Genomic DNA, 25490 nt, shown 5'->3' on the forward strand with positions numbered 1-25490 from the left:
TAAGCATGCGAGGGTGAGTTACATGCGTGTATAATGATGGTAATGGAGCCTGAAGTGAGGCAGGAGGTACATCTACTGTTGAATACACAGGGCCTAATTCTGAGTCGATTGCAGCAGCAAATTTGTTAGCAAATGGGCAAAACCATGTGCACTGCCAGGGAGGGGGGGGGGGGGGGGGGGGGGGGGGTTGCAGATATAACATGTGCAGAGAGAGTTAGATTTGGGTGGGGTGTATTGTTCAAACTGAAATCTAAATTGCAGTGTAAAAATAAAGCAGCCAGTATTTACCCTACACAAAAACAATATAACCCACCCAAATCTAACTCTCTCTGCACATGTTATACCTGCCCCACCTGCAGTGCACATGGTTTTGCCCAATTGCTAACAAACTTGCTGCTGCGATCAACTCAGAATTACCCCCATAGTTAAGTGCTACATGTGGGCTCTGGACAGTACCAAACCCCGTGACGTATCTGGGCTGGAGAATTATGGAATTTGAAATCAGATCATCAAAGCCAACTAGTTGCCACAGTTAAGTGTCTTCTACGCAAGCCTCGCGAACACCCCAGTCCCTCACCCCCAATTTTTATTCTATTTATTTATTTATTTTAACCAAAGCCACAAGGAGCCATGGCCAGGACTGTATACATAAGCTGTCCATTGTATTTTTGGACAGAAAGGTGCCATCAGGTGTCAGGATGAGCCAGTTGAGAATTTGCAAAAGAAAAGCACAATAACAATGTAAGAAGGACCTGGGGAGAAGAGACCGCGGTGTTATATTCAGTGCTTGGTGGGGTTCTGTAACCTCCTCACCCTACACAGAGCAGGTGGCCACAATATTCCAACACACAACAGAAGGACTTTGATCAAGTAGTTCTGGAACATGTAATGAGGGCAGCCTGTACTGCAGATGTGCAGTAACACACAGCATCCTGCAGAACACGGCACATGAGTATAACTTGCACCATGTTATTAGAAAAATCTTTCTGTGGGTATTCCCTGTCCGTGTGACGGCTGGCGCTCAGGATAAAGAAGGATCCTCAAAGAAAATATCACCAGAGATGGATGTAGCGTGTGTCGCATGGAACAATACAGTATCGGTACTGCACAAAGTTGTTCACTGTACGGTTCTCCAGATCTTGTGAAGCTCAAATCCCAGGTTGCTTTACATTGGTCTACATTAAAGTGCCCAGCACACTCCCACACCCTGGCCTGCCGTCGCGGGCGCACTCCCACACCCTAGCCTGCCGTCGCGGGCGAACTCCCACACCCTGGCCTGCCGTCATAAATGCACTCCCACACCCTGGCACGCAGGCGTGACACTCTAATGAAGAGCTGTGACTAGACCCTAAATTGGTGAAACATCTGCTACAAGTTTCTGGAAGCATTGGGCACCAGCGATCAGGCTGGATCTAGGATGAGTGTCATGGACTGTACAATGGGAGGTGAAAGTTCCTCAGAAGCACTATACGGTATTGCTGGACGTTTTGGTGCACGATATTCCATAGACACACAGGCAGAGGACATAGCAGCCAGCCCTCATCCACAGCGAGACATGGTTACAGACGCTGTCCCCCAGCAAACCCTCCATTTATAAATAAGCCATGTACTGTAAGGGCATCTGTGTCACTAATTGTTTCTGTTCCTGCCAAACCCTCTAATTATAACTACTGCCTGAGTGCGAACAATTCTACGCCTTGCCCAGCTCGCTCATTTATCCCCACTGCCCACTGCAAACAAAACAAATCTATATATGCGCTGTTCTCCTTCTCCGGTCTCTGCTTGTTTAGTTCATTATTTGTCGGGAAAAGTTGCTGACAAAGTTTCTCTGAGTAAGAGAAAAAATAAAGAAACAAGAGGCTGGCGGGGAGGTTCTGGGGGGTCCTCACCGACAGGGGTCTCTGAGGACAGCCAAAAGTGAACTAGCTATAACCATCTTTTTCAAATGATTAACCGTGACCGTAACCGAGAGCACTTGGCGTGACCTGGTTCCGGATGTATCGCAGTGTAACGCAGGGTTTCTTGCAGTAAGATATTGTCACACTACAGAACTTCATTTTACTGACGTGAACAGCGATTTCCTCCTCTTCACTATAACAGGCTGATGTACTCCAAGAGACCCCGCACCTCAGGCTGAGATGCCCCGGTCTAGGTCAGCTAAGGTCACATCTACAGTACGGTTCTAGCAGTGGAACCGGTTACGTCACAAAGACGCCGACACTGAAGCACAGATGAAAGAGCAATTACGGAAACAGTCGTCACAATGTACAGGAAAGACATTAAAAGGTACATTCAGTGCATGGAGGATAAATTAAGTAATTGCGACCACCAAATAGCCTCGCGCTCTGCTGCTTCTGCCACTTGGATGTCTTGTTATTTTGCGTCAATAAAGAAAAAGAAAAATAATAATAAAAATAGTTTGGGGGGCAAAAATAAGAAAGAAACATATCTAGGAGCTATGGTAGCCTCAGATCCGCAGGAAGATTGTTTGATAACTTCAGTGGTTCTTACCTGGGATTAGCCCCCAATAAGAAAGGATCCAGCTTGCCGCAAGCTGTGACGGTGGCTACTTGGCAGTATCCGGTCTCTAGGTCGACCACTATTGGTCGACCGTAACCAGGTCGACAGGGATTATAGGTCGACATGTTCTAGGTCGACAGGTCAAAAGCTCGACATGAGTTTTTCAAAAAATTTCTTTTTTTTTTACTTTTCATACTTTACGAACCACGTGGACTACTATTGGGAACGGTACCCTTGCCCGAAGCTCGCTCGCCATGCGAGGGGATGCGGTGCACTAATTGGGTTTCCCGGTCACTGTACGGTGAAAACGACACCAAAAAAAAGATTGAAAAACTCATGTCAACATTTTGACCTGTTGACCTAGACCATGTCGATATAGACCCTGTCGACCTAGTTACTGTCGACCAATAGTGGTCGACCTAGACACTGCCGACCCAAGTGTGGTCAACCTTCAATACCACACCCCTATTTAACTACCGGAGCAATTCAGCATCAGACATCCGAAGATCAACTATCCCCACAGCTCCCAACACTGACTAATCGTGGACACTTACCACTGACGGCCCTGCCCAGTGCGCATGCATGACCTGACCTCACACATCCACATAGCCGAAGATGGCGTTACATTCCCGCAGGCGAACTCTGAAAAGTGAATATTAGCTGGGCCCTTTACTAACAACATGTGGAAAGTACTGTTTCCCCATGTATAACGGCCCCAACAGTGATCGTGAATAGGCCCTTAGGTGAGATAAGGTATCAGCTCCCAGAGCCTAATTACATGCAGATATTCTGTGAATCTCATATGTCATTCAGTCAATATTTCAATATTCCATGTCTATAAGCATACGCATGGTACCGGTCCAAGTTCCCCCTCCGGTACAGAACTCGCAAAACAGGAATTTCTGCAGTTATTCACATGTGAAATAAAATGCTCAGCATTGGACAGCACAGACCCTACAAGCCGCCAATGGGCAATTCCTTTCCTTGGGTGGGCCGCATGACAACTACAAAGTCATTTTTATGTTAGGTGCTGCGGAAACCTTGTGACGCCATATAAATAAACAATAATAATAATGATATAACAACTGGAATCCCCTTCATTGGGGCATAGCTACTGAAGATTGCTCTTTCACAGCCACCAATTCTCCGTGGCTGTGGGAAATATATCAATCTTTAATAAATATACCCCTTTAGCTTAAACAGAAATAGGATATAAGAGCAGTGCTAGTGACGTAAGTACTAAAGGAGATCGCTATTATCACTATTAGAACAGTAATGTGTAACTGCCTGGTCAGAAGTACAGACGCAGCTCCAGGAACCTTATACACAGCGTACATCAGGAGAGTGCAATGACGGGAAAACTAGATCCATATGTAGATTAGAAGTTCCAGCAGACTGTACAGGGAGAGAGGTAACAAGTCTTCTGCTGGTGCTGAACTGGTTACTGGACGGGGAGGCTGCAGCTTTCCCTGAGAATTGCTGTTTCTCCATTTCACACCATGATTTCCCTGAGCTCTGCCCTGTGCAGCGTGTCTTGTGCTGGGGAAATTTGTGAATGGAGAAATGCCTTAAGTATCAAGTAAAGTAAAATATTAATATAGAAAGTAGACAAGTTCTACTCTGATATTTTATGCTACCTTATTTTATTCTCCTAGAAGACACCGGTTTTCTGGTTCAATAACTCAGATTACATTAGACGGAATGTAGGTACTGAGAGTACAGAGTGCTTACAAAGGGTCCCTGAGAGTATAGAGTGCTTACACGGGGGCCATCAGAGTACAGAGTGCTTACACGGGGGCCATCAGAGTACAGAGAGCTTACACGGGGGCCATCAGAGTACAGAGTGCTTACACGGGGGCCATCAGAGTACAGAGTGCTTACACGGGGGCCATCAGAGTATAGAGTGCTTACATGGGGGTCCTGAGAGTACAGAGAGCTTACAAAGGGTCCCTGAGAGTACAGAGTGCTTACAAAGGGTCCCTGAGAGTACAGAGTTCTTACACGGGGGCCCCGAGAGTACAGAGTGCTTACAGAGGGTCCCTGAGAGTACAGAGTGCTTACAGAGGGGCCCTGAGAGTACAGAGTTCTTGCAAAGGTTCCCTTAGATTACAGAGTGCTTACAAACGGTCCCTGAGAGTACAGAGTGCTTACACGGGGGCCATCAGAGCATAGAGTGCTTAGATGGGGGCCCTGAGAGTATAAAGTGCTTACACGGGGGCCATCAGAGTATAGAGTGCTTACATGGGGGCCCTGAGAGTACAGAGTACTTACAGAGGGTCCCTGAGAGTACAGAGTGCTTACAAGAGGGCCCTGAGAGTACAGAGTGCTTACACGGGGGCCATCAGAGTATAGAGTGCTTAGATGGGGGCCCTGAGAGTACAGAGTGCTTACACGGGGGCCATCAGAGTATAGAGTGCTTACATGGGGGCCCTGAGAGTACAGAGTGCTTACACGGGGGCCATCAGAGTATAGAGTGCTTAGATGGGGGCCCTGAGAGTATAGAGTGCTTACACGGGGGCCATCAGAGTATAGAGTGCTTACATGGGGGCCCTGAGAGTACAGAGTGCTTACAGAGGGTCCCTGAGAGTACAGAGTGCTTACACGGGGGCCCTGAGAGTACAGAGTGCTTACAAAGGGGCCCTGAGAGTACAGAGTGCTTGCAAAGGTTCCCTTAGATTACAGAGTGCTTACAAACGGTCCCTGTGAGTACAGAGTACTTACAAATGGTCCCTGAGAGTACAGAGTGCTTACAGAGGGTCCCTGAGAGTACAGAGTGCTTACACAGGGGCCCTGAGAGTACAGAGTCCTTACCCGGGGGCCATCAGAGTACAGAGTGCTTACACGGGGGCCATCAGAGTATAGAGTGCTTACATGGGGGCCCTGAGAGTACAGAGTGCTTACACAGGGTCCCTGAGAGAACAGAGTGCTTACAGAGGGTCCCTGAGAGTACAGAGTGCTTGCAACGGATCCCTGAGAGTACAGAGTGCTTACACAGGGGCCCTGAGAGTACAGAGTGCTTACATGGGGGCCATCAGAGTACAGAGTGCTTACATGGGGGCCATCAGAGTACAGAGTGCTTACACAGGGTCCCTGAGAGTACAGAGTGCTTACACGGGGGCCATCAGAGTACAGAGTGCTTACATGGGGGCCATCAGAGTACAGAGTGCTTACATGGGGGCCCTGAGAGTACAGAGTGCTTACAACGGATCCCTGAGAGTGCAGAGTGCTTACACGGGGGCCATCAGAGTATAGAGTGCTTACACGGGGGCCATCAGAGTATAGAGTGCTTACACAGGGGTCCTGAGAGTACAGAGAGCTTACAAAGGGTCCCTGAGAGTACAGAGTGCTTACAAAGGGTCCCTGAGAGTACAGAGTGCTTACAGAGGGTCCCTGAGAGTACAGAGTTCTTACACGGGGACCCAAAGAGTACAGAGTGCTTACACGGGGGCCCTGAGAGTAAAGAGTGCTTACACGGGGGCCCTGAGAGTAAAGAGTGCTTACACGGGGGCCCTGAGAGTACAGAGTGCTTACAGAGGGGCCCTGAGAGTACAGAGTGCTTACAGAGGGGCCCTGAGAGTACAGAGTTCTTGCAAAGGTTCCCTTAGATTACAGAGTGCTTACAAACGGTCCCTGAGAGTACAGAGTGCTTACACGGGGGCCATCAGAGTATAGAGTGCTTAGATGGGGGCCCTGAGAGTACAGAATGCTTACACGGGTGCCATCAGAGTATACAGTGCTTAGATGGGGGCCCTGAGAGTACAGAGTGCTTACAACGGATCCCTGAGAGTGCAGAGAGCTTACAAAGGGTCCCTGAGAGTACAGAGTGCTTACACAGGGGCCCTGAGAGTACAGAGTCCTTACCCGGGGGCCATCAGAGTACAGAGTGCTTACACGGGGGCCATCAGAGTATAGAGTGCTTACATGGGGGCCCTGAGAGTACAGAGTGCTCACAACGGATCCCTGAGAGTGCAGAGTGCTTACAAAGGGTCCCTGAGAGTACAGAGTGCTTACACAGGGGCCCTGAGAGTACAGAGCCCTTACCCGGGGGCCATCAGAGTGCAGAGTGCTTACACGGGGGCCATCAGAGTATAGAGTGCTTACATGGGGGCCCTGAGAGTACAGAGTGCTTACACGGGGTCCCTGAGAGAACAGAGTGCTTACAGAGGGTCCCTGAGAGTACAGAGTGCTTGCAACGGATCCCTGAGAGTACAGAGTGCTTACACAGGGGCCCTGAGAGTACAGAGTGCTTACATGGGGGCCATCAGAGTACAGAGTGCTTACACGGGGGCCATCAGAGTATAGAGTGCTTAGATGGGGGCCCTGAGAGTACAGAGTGCTTACACGGGGGCCATCAGAGTATAGAGTGCTACATGGGGGCCCTGAGAGTACAGAGTGCTTACACGGGGGCCATCAGAGTATAGAGTGCTTAGATGGGGGCCCTGAGAGTATAGAGTGCTTACACGGGGGCCATCAGAGTATAGAGTGCTTACATGGGGGCCCTGAGAGTACAGAGTGCTTACAGAGGGTCCCTGAGAGTACAGAGTGCTTACACGGGGGCCCTGAGAGTACAGAGTGCTTACAAAGGGGCCCTGAGAGTACAGAGTGCTTGCAAAGGTTCCCTTAGATTACAGAGTGCTTACAAACGGTCCCTGTGAGTACAGAGTACTTACAAATGGTCCCTGAGAGTACAGAGTGCTTACAGAGGGTCCCTGAGAGTACAGAGTGCTTACACAGGGGCCCTGAGAGTACAGAGTCCTTACCCGGGGGCCATCAGAGTACAGAGTGCTTACACGGGGGCCATCAGAGTATAGAGTGCTTACATGGGGGCCCTGAGAGTACAGAGTGCTTACACAGGGTCCCTGAGAGAACAGAGTGCTTACAGAGGGTCCCTGAGAGTACAGAGTGCTTGCAACGGATCCCTGAGAGTACAGAGTGCTTACACAGGGGCCCTGAGAGTACAGAGTGCTTACATGGGGGCCATCAGAGTACAGAGTGCTTACATGGGGGCCATCAGAGTACAGAGTGCTTACACAGGGTCCCTGAGAGTACAGAGTGCTTACACGGGGGCCATCAGAGTACAGAGTGCTTACATGGGGGCCATCAGAGTACAGAGTGCTTACATGGGGGCCCTGAGAGTACAGAGTGCTTACAACGGATCCCTGAGAGTGCAGAGTGCTTACACGGGGGCCATCAGAGTATAGAGTGCTTACACGGGGGCCATCAGAGTATAGAGTGCTTACACGGGGGTCCTGAGAGTACAGAGAGCTTACAAAGGGTCCCTGAGAGTACAGAGTGCTTACAAAGGGTCCCTGAGAGTACAGAGTGCTTACAGAGGGTCCCTGAGAGTACAGAGTTCTTACACGGGGACCCAAAGAGTACAGAGTGCTTACACGGGGGCCCTGAGAGTAAAGAGTGCTTACACGGGGGCCCTGAGAGTAAAGAGTGCTTACACGGGGGCCCTGAGAGTACAGAGTGCTTACAGAGGGGCCCTGAGAGTACAGAGTGCTTACAGAGGGGCCCTGAGAGTACAGAGTTCTTGCAAAGGTTCCCTTAGATTACAGAGTGCTTACAAACGGTCCCTGAGAGTACAGAGTGCTTACACGGGGGCCATCAGAGTATAGAGTGCTTAGATGGGGGCCCTGAGAGTACAGAATGCTTACACGGGTGCCATCAGAGTATACAGTGCTTAGATGGGGGCCCTGAGAGTACAGAGTGCTTACAACGGATCCCTGAGAGTGCAGAGAGCTTACAAAGGGTCCCTGAGAGTACAGAGTGCTTACACAGGGGCCCTGAGAGTACAGAGTCCTTACCCAGGGGCCATCAGAGTACAGAGTGCTTACACGGGGGCCATCAGAGTATAGAGTGCTTACATGGGGGCCCTGAGAGTACAGAGTGCTCACAACGGATCCCTGAGAGTGCAGAGTGCTTACAAAGGGTCCCTGAGAGTACAGAGTGCTTACACAGGGGCCCTGAGAGTACAGAGTCCTTACCCGGGGGCCATCAGAGTGCAGAGTGCTTACACGGGGGCCATCAGAGTATAGAGTGCTTACATGGGGGCCCTGAGAGTACAGAGTGCTTACACGGGGTCCCTGAGAGAACAGAGTGCTTACAGAGGGTCCCTGAGAGTACAGAGTGCTTGCAACGGATCCCTGAGAGTACAGAGTGCTTACACAGGGGCCCTGAGAGTACAGAGTGCTTACATGGGGGCCATCAGAGTACAGAGTGCTTACACAGGGTCCCTGAGAGTACAGAGTGCTTACATGGGGGCCATCAGAGTACAGAGTGCTTACATGGGGGCCATCAGAGTACAGAGTGCTTACATGGGGTCCCTGAGAGTACAGAGTGCTTACACGGGGGCCATCAGAGTACAGAGTGCTTACACGGGGGCCATCAGAGTACAGAGTGCTTACACAGGGGCCATCAGAGTACAGAGTGCTTACACGGGGGCCATCAGAGTACAGAGTGCTTACACGGGGGCCATCAGAGTACAGAGTGCTTACACGGGGGCCATCAGAGTACAGAGTGCTTACACGGGGGCCATCAGAGTACAGAGTGCTTACACGGGGGCCATCAGAGTACAGAGTGCTTACACGGGGGCCATCAGAGTACAGAGTGCTTACACGGGGGCCATCAGAGTACAGAGTGCTTACACGGGGGCCATCAGAGTACAGAGTGCTTACAGAGGGTCCCTGAGAGTCCAGTAATACTGAGCTTAGTGGGTCTACTCCCTCATAGACACTGAATGCAAACTCTCCCTTTTTTTGTTTTTGTTTATAAAAAGCCCTCATCACATATTCCACAGCTCCCATAAGGAGAATATTCCAATCATTCACATCAGTCCCTTCCCCAGGGGAGCTTACACTCTATGAGATGGACACTATTCTCCTTGTGTCTTTGGACTCAGCACCAATGAGAAAACATTGTAATGCAGAAGGACACGTCTGGGGACTAAAGACCCCTCCTCCCCAGCTTCACAGACCCGAGTACTGCGTCCAAAGACACAGCAACAGATCACCATTGCGAACATTGGTCGCAGCCCTCAGCCATCTGAGCAATCTCATGGTGGAACTGCTCAGCCAGGGCCATTAGTTCTGCATCCAAAGACACAGACCCTGGGCTCCACAGGCCCCCATTTTGTATAACGGTCCGCTTCGCTGTCCCCCAAATGCCTGCAGCTTAGGGGGTCTGTGAGCGATCTTGCAGAAGGAAGAGTGGGAGGAAACCAGAGCACCCTAAGGAAATCCACGCAAACACCAGAAAACATACAAACTCCACACAGACGGCACCATGGTTAGACTCAAACTGATGACCCTGCAAAGCTAACCATTACGCTACCATGCTGCCCACCCCAAACCATCTTGGGTGACCTAGCTTCAGTAGTGAACAGGTATTAGATAAATGCGCGGACAGGACAGAACGTGGCACAGGCTCTTACACTATATCCAAGACAACAGTGCTGCTTACCCCAGGGACCGTGGGCACAGAGACCCCGAGGGTGCAATGCTGGGCATTGTACTACAGACTTGGTAATGTGCCCTGGCTTGCCGTGTGGCGTGTGGGCAGGTGGGTACATTCCCTTGGCTGTAGAATGCGGAGTATCAGCAGTGGTTTAGTCTACAGATTACAGCCCAGAGTCAGATGTTTGTGGGGACTGAAAGGTTCATACTGTAAGGAGAGCAGTAGGAGGAGGGTGTAGGGCTGGGAGCATTACACAGACATGCCGGGGAAGGCTGGGGAGGGAGGTTTACATGACCTGCTGGGGAGGCATGGAGGTGAAAGGCCATTGTTTGCTGCAGATCTGACCCACATGCCCCAAGTAAAAGCAGATGTGATACAGGAGCCTAAGTCTGCACATAAAGCTGAACAAACGGGAGGATATCCCCAGAGAGACAAATCCCTGATATGTTTCTGCACATGTTCTGCAGCAGACTCAGAAGTACAGTACAGCTTGCAGGAACTGGGGTCAGTATTGCCGCGGCCGAGAGCTGCTGGATTCATAGAAACTTAGAATTTGACGGCAGATAAGAACCACTTGGCCCATCTAGTCTGCCCCTTTTTTTTATCCTTTAGGTAATCGCAACCCTTTTTTGAACCTTAATTCTTTGTAAGGATATTCATATGCCTATCCCAAGCATGTTTAAATTTCCCTACAGTCTTAGCCTCTACCACCTCTGATGGGAGGCTATTCCACTTATCCACTAACCTTTCTGTGAAGTAATTTTTCCTTAAATTTCACCTGAACCTCCCCCCCTCCAGTCTCAGTGTATGTCCTTGAGTTCTAATACTTCTCTTCCTTTGAAGAATGTTTCCCTCCTGAACTTTGTTAAGACCCTTGATATATTTGAAAGTTTCTATCATGTCCCCCCTTTCCCTTCTCTCCTCCAAACTATACATGTTAAGATCTTTTAGCCTTTCCGGGTACGTTTTGTAATGTAGGCCATGCACCATTTTAGTTGCCCTTCTTTGTACACTCTTTAATGTATTTATATCCTTCTGGAGATATGGTCTCCAGAACTGGACACAGTATTCCAGATGAGGCCGCACCAATGACCTATACAGTGGCATTATCACTTCTTTTTTCCTGCTACTGATTCCTCTCCCTATGCAACCAAGCATCTGACTTGCCTTTCTCATTGCTTTGTTGCATTGCTTTCCTGCCTTTAAGTCACTTGAAATAGTGACTCCTAAATCTCTTTCCTCCTCAATAGTTTCCATTATAGTACCCTTGATACTATACTTAGCCTTTGGGTTTTTGAGACCCAAGTGCATGATTTTGCATTTTTTAGCATTAAACTGTAGTTGCCATGTTCTTGACCATTTTTCAAGCCTAGCTAGGTCATCAATCATTTGTTTTACCCCTCCTGGTGTGTCTACCCTGTTGCATATCTTTGTATCATCTGCAAAAAGGCATACCTTCCATTCAATTCCATTTGCAATGTCACCAACAAAGATATTAAAGAGAACTGGTCCAAGTACAGATCCCTGGGGTACTCCACTGGTAACATTTCCCTCCATAGATTGCACTCTACTACAACTGTCTGTTTCCTATCCTGCAACCAGGTTCTTATATTTAACTATTTTATAATCCACCCCCACACATTCAAGTTTATTTAGCAGTCTGCGATGTGGGACAGTGTCAAATACCTTACTAAAGTCTAGATATGCTACATCTACAGCTCCCCCTTGATCTATTATTTTCATCACAGAGTCAAAAAAGTCCATAAGATTTGTTTGGCATGATCTCCCACCAGTAAATCCATGCTGTTTTGGATCCTGTAAGTTGTTTGATTTAAGATATTCCACAACTCTTTCTTTTAGTAGTTTTTCCATTACTTTCCCTACTACTGATGTAAGGCTTACTGGTCTGTAGTTACTTGCTTCTTCCTTGCTTCCACTTTTGTACAGTGGAACTACATTTGCTCTTTTCCAGTCCTCTGGAATGGCACCTGTATTTAGTGACTGGTTAAATAATTCTGTTAATGAAGCACATCTTTTAGCTCTTTTAGTATCCTTGGGTGTATCCCATCTGGCCCCATTGATTTATCCACTTTTAGTTTTGAAAGTTCAATTAGGACCTTCTCCTCTGTAAATGTACTTTCATCTACCTTATTTTTATGAATGTCCTTGCAACTTAACTGTGGCCCCTTCCCTTCTCCTTCTGTAGTAAATACTGAGCAAAAATTATTATTTAGGTGATCTGCTGTTGCCTTGTCTCCCTCCACCAAATTCTCACTGTCTTAAGTCTTATTATTCCTCCATTTGATTTTATCCTTTCATTTATATACTTAAAAAAAAGTTTTGCCCCCTTTATCTACTGACTGGGCCATTTTCTCCTCAGCTTCTGCCTTTGCACGTCTGATCACTTTCTTAGCATCCTTCCGTCTGTCAAGATACACCTCTTTGTCATTATTATTTTGAGTCTGTTTGTATTTCCTAAAAGCCATCTTTTTTGCTTTCACACTAGTTGATACTTCTTTTGTGAACCACACTGGCTTCCTTTCCCTGGTGCTTTTCCTAACCCTTTTGATACAAAGGTCTGTTGCCCTTAGTGTTGCACTTTTCAGTTTTTTCCACCTCTCCTGCACCACTTCCAAGTTCCTCCAGTCCATCAATGAATCACTTAAACATCTCCCCATTTTTGCAAAGTTAGCATTTCTAAAATCCAACACCTTTGTTTTTGTGTGACAGGAGTTGGATCCTGTCTTTATACTAAACCATACTGCTTGATGATCACTGGATCCCAGGTGCTCACCCACATATATGTCTGATATTCTGTCATCATTTGTAACAATTAAATCTAATATTGAGTCTTTCCCAGTGGGCTCCCTCACCAATTGCTTGAGAGATGCTCCCTGTAAGGAATTTAGAAATTTGCCACTTGTAGCTGAACTTGCAAAGGACACCTCCCAATTTACATCAGGTAAATTAAAGTCTCCCATGATTATGACTTCTCCCTTTAAAGCCATTTTAGAGATGGCCAACAATAGGTTCCTGTCCAAATCCTGCCCCTGGCCTGGTGGTCTATAGATCAGCCCAATGCGAATAATGTCCTTCTCCCCGGTTTCTGTGGTGACCCAACGGGCCTCAGTTTTGTCCTCAACATTTTGTATTAAAGTCGCATTTATGCTTTTTTTTCACATACATTGCTACCCCTCCTCCTATTCTTCCCATTATATCCTTCCTAAATAAATTGTATCCTGGTATAACTATGTCCCAGTCATGATTCTCATTGCACCATGACCTCAGTAATTGCGACAATATCCCTGTACTGGAACATTACAGCCAGTGCGCATCTGACTATGCAAAACATATTAGCGGCAATTTCCCCGAAAACACACGTTTATTAAGTATCCCCTGAATGTATGTAGGAGGGGATATCTCCAATACCTGCTGTGATCCCTCCATTACTGCCGGCAGCCGCATTACCCATAGCTTTCTATGGCGGATGCGATACTGACAGACTGACCCCACTACTGAAGACGGCGGTAGCCCGTTTTATCCTATGGGCTACTCACTGCATATGTAGTTCCGGAGGCTTCCCCTGGAACTGTCCACGGAAACGCCCGATGTGAATGTGCGGTCAGCGGGACCATGCATACGCAGGAGCACCGGCAGCTCACGAGCTTCTTAATACCTCCTGTCGAGAGAGACCGGTACGCTAATATCGCGCCCAGATCACACTGAATATGCGAGTAATGATACATGGGCCCCATAAGAGCCCAAAATGGTCAGAATTTATTTTGCCACAGTTATTCATCATCACCAACGGCTGGCACTCGGTGCGGGTACAGACCAGTTTATCTTTATAGGGAAGAGTTCTCTTTTGGATGTTTTGTAGTCACCCTGTAGGCGATGGGGCAGGGAAAGCACCCATGCCGGGGAAACCAGAATTGCTCTCTGTTTTGCATGTAGACGCAGACTTAGGTGCTTTATTGCCACTAAACACCACATCTACCTTTATATAAGGCGACAACCTTATATGGGGGGTCATTCAGATCTGATCGCTGCTGTGCGTTTTCGCACAGCAGGCGCATGCATCGCAATGCGCACGTGCATCGGACAACAACAAAGGGCATCGCCGGTATGGAGACGGGATGGCGCGAAAAATCCATTCGCACGGGCGTTCGCAAGGGGACTGACAGGAAGAGGCCATTTGTGGGTGGTAAATGAGCGTTTACTGAGAGTGTTAGGGAAAACGCAGGTGTGCCTAAGCGTTTTCAGGGAGGGTGTGTGACATTAGCTCCAGCCCCGATCAGCCTGTTCTCATCGCACTGGAGGAGTAAGTTCTGGGCTGCGAGGAGACTGCACAAAGTGAATTTTCGCAGCTCGGCGTACACATGGTATCGCATACTTGCACAGCGAATGTACACTCCCCCTGGAGGTGGCGACTATCTGAACGCAGGACAGCAAAATTAGCAGCCCAGCAATCAGGTCTGAATGACCCCCTTAGGCACCTGCGCCATGGACCCACCCATCATCCTATCCGTACGCTGTGTTATGAAACAGAATTTGTGCTTTGGAACAGTTGTGCAGCTCCGCGCTTTGAGCTCTGCTAATACCTATGTAACCGCCATAGAGGCCTCGTATGGTGTCACAGCACCACACATACCTGCCAGCCTAGGCTTTGGCTTCCATGTCTGGTGGTGTTACTGTTACAAGACAACGCAGTGTATATAACTGTACGACACGTATGAATAAACACTAGTTACAGAAAGCTGTACCACACAATGTATGTAAGAAGCAGAGGTAATCTCTCCTAGCATCTCACAGCTGAGGTCTGTTTCGTTTGGCTGCACCCAGCTATATATAGACAGAGATAACATCACACTCCTCTGCAGAGAGGAAACAATTCATACAGCTACACTGTGACTCAATCTGTGATCCCCGGCATAGGGGTCTGCTAAAATGTCTGCTTTATCCAGCATCACCTCTTTCCCCAAGTAGAATGGGGGCACTCTGTGCCCAGGACCACCGTGTCCAGCATCTTACTGTACATGTACCAGGGAATTCCATTCAGAGAATAGAGGCCCTGGTTCAGGCCACTATGTAAACCAGTCCCCTATAGCGTTTGGGGGGTGGCGGTGGGGACCGTTCTACAGAACTGGGATGCGTCGCCCCCGTTTTGTAGGCGTTACGAGCGCAGGGTCTCATTGCCGGACGCAGACTGCCTGGACCCTGCAGAAGAGTTCCTACAGACATTCTGAGTAAGCTTCGGCTTCCTTGCAGCTGTGCAATACCGTACATATCGGAATTTAAGCACAGTGTTACATATTGTTCTAGGTATCTTGGTGGCTGTGAATATTGAGATACAAACAAAAAATATGGTTTGTTGGCGCTGAACAGAGCTGTGTGAATATAGTACTGAAATTGGCAGCCACCTGGTAAGGAGGTAGCCATGCCTCCTTTACAAATAAAACACTAGAACCAAACACCAGGTCGGCGCTCAATAACAATGATGCTTCTATCTATAAAAAAGCAATTGATTAAGATATAAAAACAATAACAAATACACTAAAAAATAGACCACAATATTCCTAACGCATGAATCTGAGGTATTATAAACCTCTAGTAATTACACAGATACATACATAAATGGTATAAATGATATAAGAAAGTGTCGCTGGAGTTTATAAAGGGAGACACTCTCTATTGGATTGAATTAGTCTCTCAAAGTAGTTCCATATCTCATAGTTCAAATGGGAAAAAAATCCTCCAACTGGTATATATAGCGTCTGTGACCATATGTATGTGTCCAAATTTATATCATTATTTCCATGGAGTATAAGAAACTATATAACCGTATGGTTGCTGCTACTCACTGAAACGCTTTGGTTCTTTGCTGCACAGCCGCTTGATATCACCCTGTGCACGGGTGAGACATCCGTCAGCGGCACGTTCAGATGGAAGCCGTTTCCTTCGATGCGGCACAGTGTTAGTGCACCGGGCCGGCGTGCATATCCCCCAGCTTAAATGAGCAATGCCCGGCAGGGCGGAATATTTGTAAGTTCCAAGTGTAGGAGGAAGGTTTAGATGTTATAATCTAATCACGAGTGAATAGATTACCGGCAACTTGTAGCAGGCAGCCAATTAGGGTATATAGTAGTATATTTCTCCTTTGGGCACTTAATGGTCAGTGCGGCCCTTTCTTCTGTACCCTCAACGCGTTTCTCCGCACCCCAGGCGGCTTCTTCAAGAGGCAGAATAATATTCTGCCTCTTGAAGAAGCTGCCTGGGGTGCGGAGAAACGCGTTGAGGGTGCAGAAGAAAGGGCCGCACTGACCATTAAGTGCCCAAAGGAGAAATATACTACTATATACCCTAATTGGCTGCCTGCTACAAGTTGCCGGTAATCTATTCACTCGTGATTAGATTATAACATCTAAACCTTCCTCCTACACTTGGAACTTACAAATATTCCACCCTGCCGGGCATTGCTCATTTGAGCTGGGGGATATGCACGCCGGCCCGGTGCACTAACACTGTGCCGCATCGAAGGAAACGGCTTCCATCTGAACGTGCCGCTGACGGATGTCTCACCCGTGCACAGGGTGATATCAAGCGGCTGTGCAGCAAGGAACCAAAGCGTTTCAGTGAGTAGCAGCAACCATACGGTTACATAGTTTCTTATACTCCATGGAAATAATGATATAAATTTGGACACATACATATGGTCACAGACGCTATATATACCAGTTGGAGGATTTTTTTTCCATTTGAACTGTGAGATATGGAACTACTTTGAGAGACTAATTCAATCCAATAGAGAGTGTCTCCCTTTATAAACTCCAGCGACCCTTTCTTATATCATTTATACCATTTATGTATGTATCTGTGTAATTACTAGAGGTTTATAATACCTCAGATTCATGCGTTAGGAATATTGTAGTCTATTTTTTAGTGTATTTGTTATTGTTTTTATATCTTAATAAATTGCTTTTTTATAGATAGAAGCATCATTGTTATTGAGCGCCGACCTGGTGTTTGGTTCTAGTGAATATTGAGATGCACGAGGATGTTTCATCAATAGGTTAAGAACACCAGCTGCAAAACAAGCTTTTCTATAGTAGTTCCTAGCTCAATCTCTCATCTATAGAATGGAAGAAGTCTGTTGTCTAGAGACCCTAAAGCTTCAGCATTTCATATGCAGCTGCCACAGACATGCATTGTGATTTAATGGGAAGCAATTGTATATAGCTAATGTTTTAGAAATATCGTTATTAACGCACCGAAACTTGCCTACAAGCGAGCTGAGACTTTACCTAATAAACTAGCATAAACTCATACACTTATACACAGCTGTACTGTTCAACAAGAATGTCCCAGCGCGAGCTGCCTGGAGCCGCTGGTCTGCAGACCCGTCAAATAGCTTCCATGCAGTTAGGGTGCAGGGAGCCCAATCATAAGTCATATTTTTATTTACATTTTTTTTAATAAATTTATATAACTACCATGACAGATTCTTAATCAGGCGTGAGGATGAAAGAAGGGGAAGGGGGCTAGACTGCACACCCTAGTTTTAAACATATGAGGTGCTACCTTGCAGACACTTGTCGTGTCATACAGAGAAAAAAAATGCTGGTGCACGATAAGTATACTGGTAAACACAACAATTGTAATATACTCTACAAATAAACATGGAGTGAAATTGAGGTTCTTAGCACAATTTTGGCCCAAAATGTGGGCCCGCCTGCCACGTCACAGTGACTTCATCAGGTAGGTCCCTAACACTGATTTTATATATATATATATATATATATATATATATATACATATTATCACTAAGTCTTACCTATCATCATAGTGCCCATTCATACAAGTCCAGATAGGTGGCATCTCTACCTTACATACATATTCAATTAGAGAGTAAAAATAAAAAGGGGGGGGGGGGAATAAAAGGGAAGGGGGGGGGGGGGGAGGAGGGAGCTGGACTGCACACCCTAAATTTTAAATATAAGAGGTGCTACCTTGTGTAGATGTGAGTGACTGAGTGAGTGGGTAAGTAATTAATTAATTTGGGTGGAAAACTTCTTTAAATATGACTTCAGTCAAAAACACAACATTGCATTTGTAATTAGTGCCATAATGTAATCTTACTATTCATTCTTGTTCTGACAATGTGCTGCTCCAACAGAAGAGGCACCGTCTGTAAGTTGTTCCATCTAACATCTATTATGCCAAATCCATTATCTATCTATACAGATTGGCTGCATCTGGGAAATTCTCTTCCCCAACTTTTCTCCCAAGTCTAGTTGGTTTGCAAGCAACAAAATAATAATAATACTATATATATATATATATATATATATATACACTAATCAACTATAGCATCGCCCTGTATAACTGAATGTATTGAGTTCCTGCTTATCACGGATTCTCCTTATTGTATTTTGTATCACTGGAATTGGTGATTATAGTGTTCATTTATATATAAATATATGCAGAGGTAGGGTCATAAATATCTCAATATTTTGGACACTCATGAAATATAGAATCAATATGTCTATCTGGATATGAGTCGTGTATAATATGCTTACCGTGGTGTGGAACCAGAGACACATTAAATGTAAGTGTGGCAAAAGGAGACCCCATAAGACAAATTGGATATCATTTATTGGAGCCTCCTCTTGATAAATACCATATGGGAATTCTAATAGGATTTCTGTGCATCTAGGATTATTACAGATTATGGAATGTGAGTTATCACAGTAATTATGACACAGACAACAAACAGTGGATTCAGTATTTTCACTAATTTACATTTTCACACGTGATCACTTTTCACTTATACTTCGCTGGCATTTTAACAACGTTTAATAGAAGGTGATTTTAAAGGATATTTAGTGGTCGCCTTCATAACTATGTGACTTTATGTAAATAACGGTGACGTCAGTCCCCGAGTGCCCCGCCATGGTGTGTCTGTGGTGTGGCTGGAAGATGGCCCAGCGTGGATTAAACACCGGTCCCCCACTCCACACCCAGTGCCAGCAGATGACAATTTGCCTGCGGAATGCGACCGCTTCTCATTTCTGCTTGTGCAAAACTCTCACTTCTCTTTTTACTGTCACCGACTGTGACCTGACATTGTGTATTAGATACCACTAATAAAATGAAGCTCAGACTCCGGGGTTTTAGCAGTTGCCCTATCCTAGAAAGATTTTCTATATGGTGTTTAATCAGAAGAATCGTAATGTAGTGCGCCTGTAATTATGCCCAATGGACGCACTTTTCTAAAACCCTGTATTAAATAGAGCCCCTGATTTATTCGATACCAATCTGTTAGCTGCAGACTATTGTTTCATTTCCCAGCAGTGTCCTGCAGTATATCACTTTCAGAGGAGGGATAATCGATAGATTTGGGGGCTGTTTATTCTGTGCATACAGTATGAATGACAGATGGATTAACGCCATTGGCAAAGCATACCATATAACGTACTGTAAATCTATTTAAAAATGGAAAGTCAATGGAACATGAAAACATTTTTGTATATAACATTGTTAAACATTGAATGCTGCGCATAGTTTGATGACAGCTTAGGGTTGGAGGTCATCCAGCAAAACACGAGTGGTGAGCACAGGTGCGAATCTCCCTGCGGAATGCGTGATTGCGATTCACGGCTTTGTGTGCAAGGCTGAGGATGTCAGGATGTAAAGACAGTTATGTCATATTAGGGCTCTGTCCAGCTCATCCACCACATGACAAGGAAACATCTGCAAAGCTTCTGATCCAGGTCCAACTCACAGTGTCAGAGAGTGTGAACCGGCCCAGGCTGCAAAAACAAGCTGACAGCGAACTGCCGGCTATAGCCAGACACGACCAGCGCACATTACAAAGCATCACGGTCTTACCCATTGCTCGGAGGGGGGGGGCTTTTTACCAACACTCCGTGATCACCGCAGGCGTCGTGTGGAAAACTAACCAAACTCTACTGAAACTTACAAAAATCATCCAGATCAGATAACCGCAGACAACAAATCAACGCAAGGAAACATCAATGAAGAACAGAAGTAAAAACATGATCTAGGATTATAAATCTAATAAATACCAGAATTCTATAACAAATAGGAGAACAAAGCAGGAAAGAGTAGGGGTGCAAATGAAGGCTTGGAGGGCCACGTGTGGCCCCGGGGCCGCCTGTTGCCCATCATAGTCATAGTTTCCCTAAAACAAAATCAGTGTAATAAACATATTCACACAAGTCTATTCCACATCACAAGCAACATGTCTGACCGCTGACAGAATAGTTGTAACAAAGACTTTTGAAAGGAATATGGGTGCCCAAAAAGCGGGATTGTCCCCAAAAAATCAGGACGGTTGAGGGATGTGCCATGGGCATCAAACAGTTGCACTAGATTAAATGGCGGTCAACACCATTGGATGATGTGGTCAGCCCGCATATGCAAAATCCAAGCAGCTATTATTTGCGGAGCCTTTTACATACAGCCCCTATAGAAAAGTATGGAAGTGGCTGCTGTGAGGGCTGGAACCCGGAAAGCAGGAGATGTTTCCTATATATTCTGCCTTCTCTCCTGTGCACAAAACCTCAACTATCTTCTACTACTGTAATATTCAAAAGCCCAATTTGGGTCCGCCCTTTGCTTTATTCCTCACCCCCAGTCTCCCTCCTCCCAATCCTGTGCAACCCAACTTCAAAATATTGTTAGAAAAGGTCACAGGTCTGGTTGCTCCCAGGCAAGAAGCACGTGGCTGGTGCAGCTATCATTGGCAAATCGTGACCAACCAACCAAGCTGCTGAGTACGACAAGGGTAGGACGTGGGAGACAAAGTTAATGATTTAGGTAAAAATGAGGAACAAAAAGAAGGTTGGTAAAAAACCAAACACAACACAACAAGAAGCAAGGTGGATCCACTGACTCAGGGTCTTTGCCATATGAATCGTGGTCCTACCATCACAGCATAACACAACAGGAGCAGAGGTATGTACAGTGTCGGACTGGGGCATGAAGGGTCCCACTAAGGGAATGCCGTTGTAGGGGCCCAAGCTTAAGGGTGTGGCCAGGCTCCAGTGGGTTTGGCTAACCATTACAGAGTACATGTTCTGTGCCCCTTGGTAAATGTAATAAACCATATTCTTGTGAAGTATAATGTAACATAAGTATAATGCATAATTCAAGTGCACTAGGATAGAGTCTGGAACCTGATCCCTAGAGGATGAGGAGGGCCCACCGTTGGTTTCCCCTGTACGCCGGTGGGCCAGTCCGACCCTGGGTATGTAATTCTCTTACTGTCCAGTGTGATGGCTCCATAACCCATTGCAATCAGACTTTCCATTGGAAACTAGTACACTGTACAACCAGACCTGACGCGTTTTAATTCTTTCAGCACTACTCTGCAATTGGACTGAATGTAAGTCACCGGTCACTATGTACAAATCGTGCCGGCTTTCATCAGCGCTTTCTGGCAACAGTGCCTGGGGTTACTGTATCTGGATGTTATTTGGGCTTCGGACCGTTCTTGACGTGTGTCAGTGCATATGTGTAGCTATATGAAAAGGACTTTGTATTTATTTCTTAGTAAAATGTGACCAACTTGATTTTTAAACATATTATTAGCTTTGGAGATGACATATTGATGATACTTTTACAAGATTCCTATAGTAGTTATATTGTGGGGGATTTCACCCCAGGTACCAGGGCAGGAGGGGTACCATTGGCAGGTTACTGGAGGGGCGGCCAGAGCCCCCAGTGACTCTACTCACAGAACTACAGGAGTCTGACTGTCTGGTCAGACTCTCTCATTAGACTTGCCGAGTGGAATGGACAACGTGACGTCAACGCAGCGGCAGCTCAGCACTGTGGGAGTGACTGGGAACGGAGACATCATTCTTGGCTTTCTTCACTATTGCTGCTGAGCTTACAGAGGATATCCTGTGAAATCTGGAGAGAGATGAAATGGGCCGTGCTGTGGTCAAAGGTAGGACACTGCTGCTACTATGGCTGGAACTCATGGTGGTCTTCATCCCAAGGTGTTGTCTGTGCCTCATTCTCTTAATCTCTGTGGAGTGAACTCATGGGAAGCACTTATTCATGTTGGACTGTTTTTGGAACATTGGAGAGAGTCCATTCCTTCTTTTGCCTCACTTCATCGATGGAAAAGACTCTCAGACAAGATGGAGTGCCCATTATGATGATGCAAGTCCAGCGACGGCAAACTGAGAAGAGCTGACCTGACCACTTGAAGTGCTCTGCAGTTCCAAAGAAAATGCGGATACAAGAGGGTCTACTCAAACTTTACGGTTGGCTGTATGTGATTTCTCGTTTTTTTTTTTTAGTTACCTTTCTATCAGGTGTGAATTCCTGCAAGAAAATGAATCTCACACAAACGTATTTGCAAACGACTGGAATCAGCATGGAGTGGTATACTATGGGACTCCAAGCTCCAAAACGGTTTTTTGAAGATCAACGAAATGGAATCATTCATGATGCATCTATCAAGTGTGAGGAAATAGAAAGTTCTACGGAGGGAGAGTAAAGCTCAGAAAAAGAATGCCAGGAGATATGGTAAAGGATACTGGTGTCACATTGTCAGCGGAAGTAAAAAAGGTCTACGGGCCGGATTCAGATTGTGTCGCTATGTCGATATTTATGCACTTCAGCGATTATCACTGGACTGCGCATGCATGTTAGCCACATGCTAATAAATACGACTACGCTTGCAGTGAGAATTTACTCGCAAGTGATTGACAAACTTGGATGTTTTGTGGGAGGTAACGAGGAGTGGTGACAAAAATGCGGGCATTTTGGACCCTTTTTTGGGGCGTGTAACTGCCTACATCTGCCATCCCGTACGCAGAAAATATGGTGCCAGCATTTCCATTCCTGCTGCCATATTGCACAACCGTAGGGTCGATTATCAATGGATCTGCGAGGCCACCAGTGGGCGTCTCAATACATTCCCAGGCGGTTGCGGCACAAGCATATTTTTGCACAGCAGCTGTGCAAAACAAAGTTTGCAGTTGCGATTGCATTAGCGACCATATTGGAATCACGTCCTGTGTTCTATGGGGGTCATTCCAAGTTGATTGCTAGCTGAAAATGTTCACTGCGCAGCGATGAAGCAAAAAAAAAAACGGCACTTCTGTGCATGCGTATGCGGCGCAATGCACACGCGCGACATACTTTCCCAACGGCCGATGAGGTTTCACACAAGGTCTAGCAAAACTTTTCAGTCGCACTGCTGGCCGCAGAGTGATTGACAGGAAGTGGGCGTTTCTGGGTGTCAACCGACCGTTTTCAGGGAGTGTTCGAAAAAATGCAGGCATGCCAGGAAAAAACGCAGGCGTGGCTGGGCGAACGCAGGGCGTGTTTGTGATGTCAAAACAGGAACTGAACAGTCTGAAGTGATCGCAAGCGCTGAGTAGGTCTGAAGCTACTCTGAAACTGCACAAAATAATTTTGTAGCCGCTCTGCGATCCTTTCGTTCGCACTTCTGCTGAGCTAAAATACACTCCCAGTGGGAGGCGGCATAGCGTTTGCACGGCTGCTAAAAACAGCTTGCAAGCGATCAACTCGGAATGACCACCTATGTCTTGATCACTTTACTCAAGAGTTGGAGGTCCGTTCTAAGATAACGGATAAGCTTCTTCGCAGTTATTCAGCCAAAAACTTTTGTTTGCTGCAACAGAAGAAGAATTTCAGAAGTATGTCCCAAAATTTAGTCAGATATTTGATGAATACTGTGATGAAGATATCGGTGTGGAAATTGTACAACTTCACAGGCATTTGGGAGCTGCCAGAATCAGCGTTGAAGAAATGGACAGCATTGCAATTTCTGGAGTTGATGGTGAAATGTGATACTTTGTGAATCTCTGACAAGTTTTTCCAAATGAAAAAGTATAAAAAATGTCTTACACTCCACCATGAGCCAGACAAGACTGACAAATCTGGCGTTACTTTCCAATGAACATGCATATATGCAAGGAAGGTGAATCTTGATGAGGTCAGTGAATGTTTTGCTGAAATTACGGCTCAAAACCAGCGACTGTGAATACTCTGCATTTGCCTTTGAAGAACAGGTATTTTTCTTTTCTTTTTTTAAATGTAATAGTGTCAGCACTGTACTGTTTCCTGTGTACAGATAGAACACTGTGTTTACGTTTTACATATTTGTTTGTGAGGGTGCCAACTGTAGCACCTGTCCCTGGTGCCAAATATGCTAGGTACCCCATGCAATTGTTTGGAAAGATATATACTATGCTATACACTATATATTGTGTACATTCATGTACATAACTGAGCTGGAATAATGCAAGAGGCCAAACTGGCACAGGGAGGTCACTGATGAAGCCTCTCTGTCCATGGCTGGGTATCCTGAGAATGATAGCTGTACAGTAGAAGTGACAACATATTCACTAACACAATCAGTAACAGTGGTAACAATTGCAGGAAAGCTGCACAATGTGCGACAAAGGCCAGACAAACTGATTATAACTGCAGGTACAGCGTAATGTAGTGTCTTGCGCTCAGCCCCAATAATATACTTCATACGCAGAGGCCGTATATATTTCATACAGTTCTCAGAGAGTGGGATGTAATGGAAATATAAGATGTGCAGGTGGGTGAAGGTTTCACTTTCTCTCACAGTGCACCAGACACTTATATAGACTCTGTGAGAGAGCAGACTTCATCCTACTCACACGAGTCCCCCTGTAACGTGCTCCCCCCAGTGTTACAGGTTCTCTTATGACTGTCATGAAAAGTTGGGCGCTCATAGGCAAACCTATGAACTTATATTATCCTAAAACCATAAGACTACTTACTATGATGAACAGCTACACACACCACAGAACATGTCCCAATATTCAGGTTAGACATTAAGGAGCCAGACGGACATATGGTTATTAGAGGGGATCCCCACATAACAGAACATTTGGGGGTTTATGAAACATCAAATACGGATTTATGTAACCGACTGCTGTGTGTTTACCTCAGAAAGGGAGTTTAATGTTATCTCCATGGTTACATGGACACCAACAATCTTTCTTCCTCAACTGCGGACGTTCTGCAGAGTCCCCCTCTCACTCATTTGCATAACATGCCGCCGCCTTTACGCAGGACCATAAACCCAGAAAAGGGAAGACGACATTAGGAAGATATGTTACTGATTCAGTCCATAAACCTCAGAACACTTAAATGACCCAGCCAGGTGATATTCACCAGCCAATGTCACCAGGGACCTATAGGATTGTCCTTGAACAATATGGTGCAACTATATAGTTACATAGTCAGGTTGAAAAGAGGCAAAATGCCCATTGGGTTCAACCTGTATTCTGCGTTAATCTGTTCATATTACAATGTGTCTGCTGAATTAATGGTTTAGTACCGATTGACTGCAATGATTCCTACCACTCCCAGATAATTTTAATGTCAATATGCTAAATGCTAAAGCCCTGGATACATTTCCAGTTAGAAATTTGTCCAATCCGTTTTTAAATGCATTCACCGAGTCTGCC

This window comes from Pseudophryne corroboree, chromosome 10 (genome assembly GCF_028390025.1).
Source record: "Pseudophryne corroboree isolate aPseCor3 chromosome 10, aPseCor3.hap2, whole genome shotgun sequence".
In the NCBI taxonomy this organism is placed as follows: Eukaryota; Metazoa; Chordata; class Amphibia; order Anura; family Myobatrachidae; genus Pseudophryne; species Pseudophryne corroboree.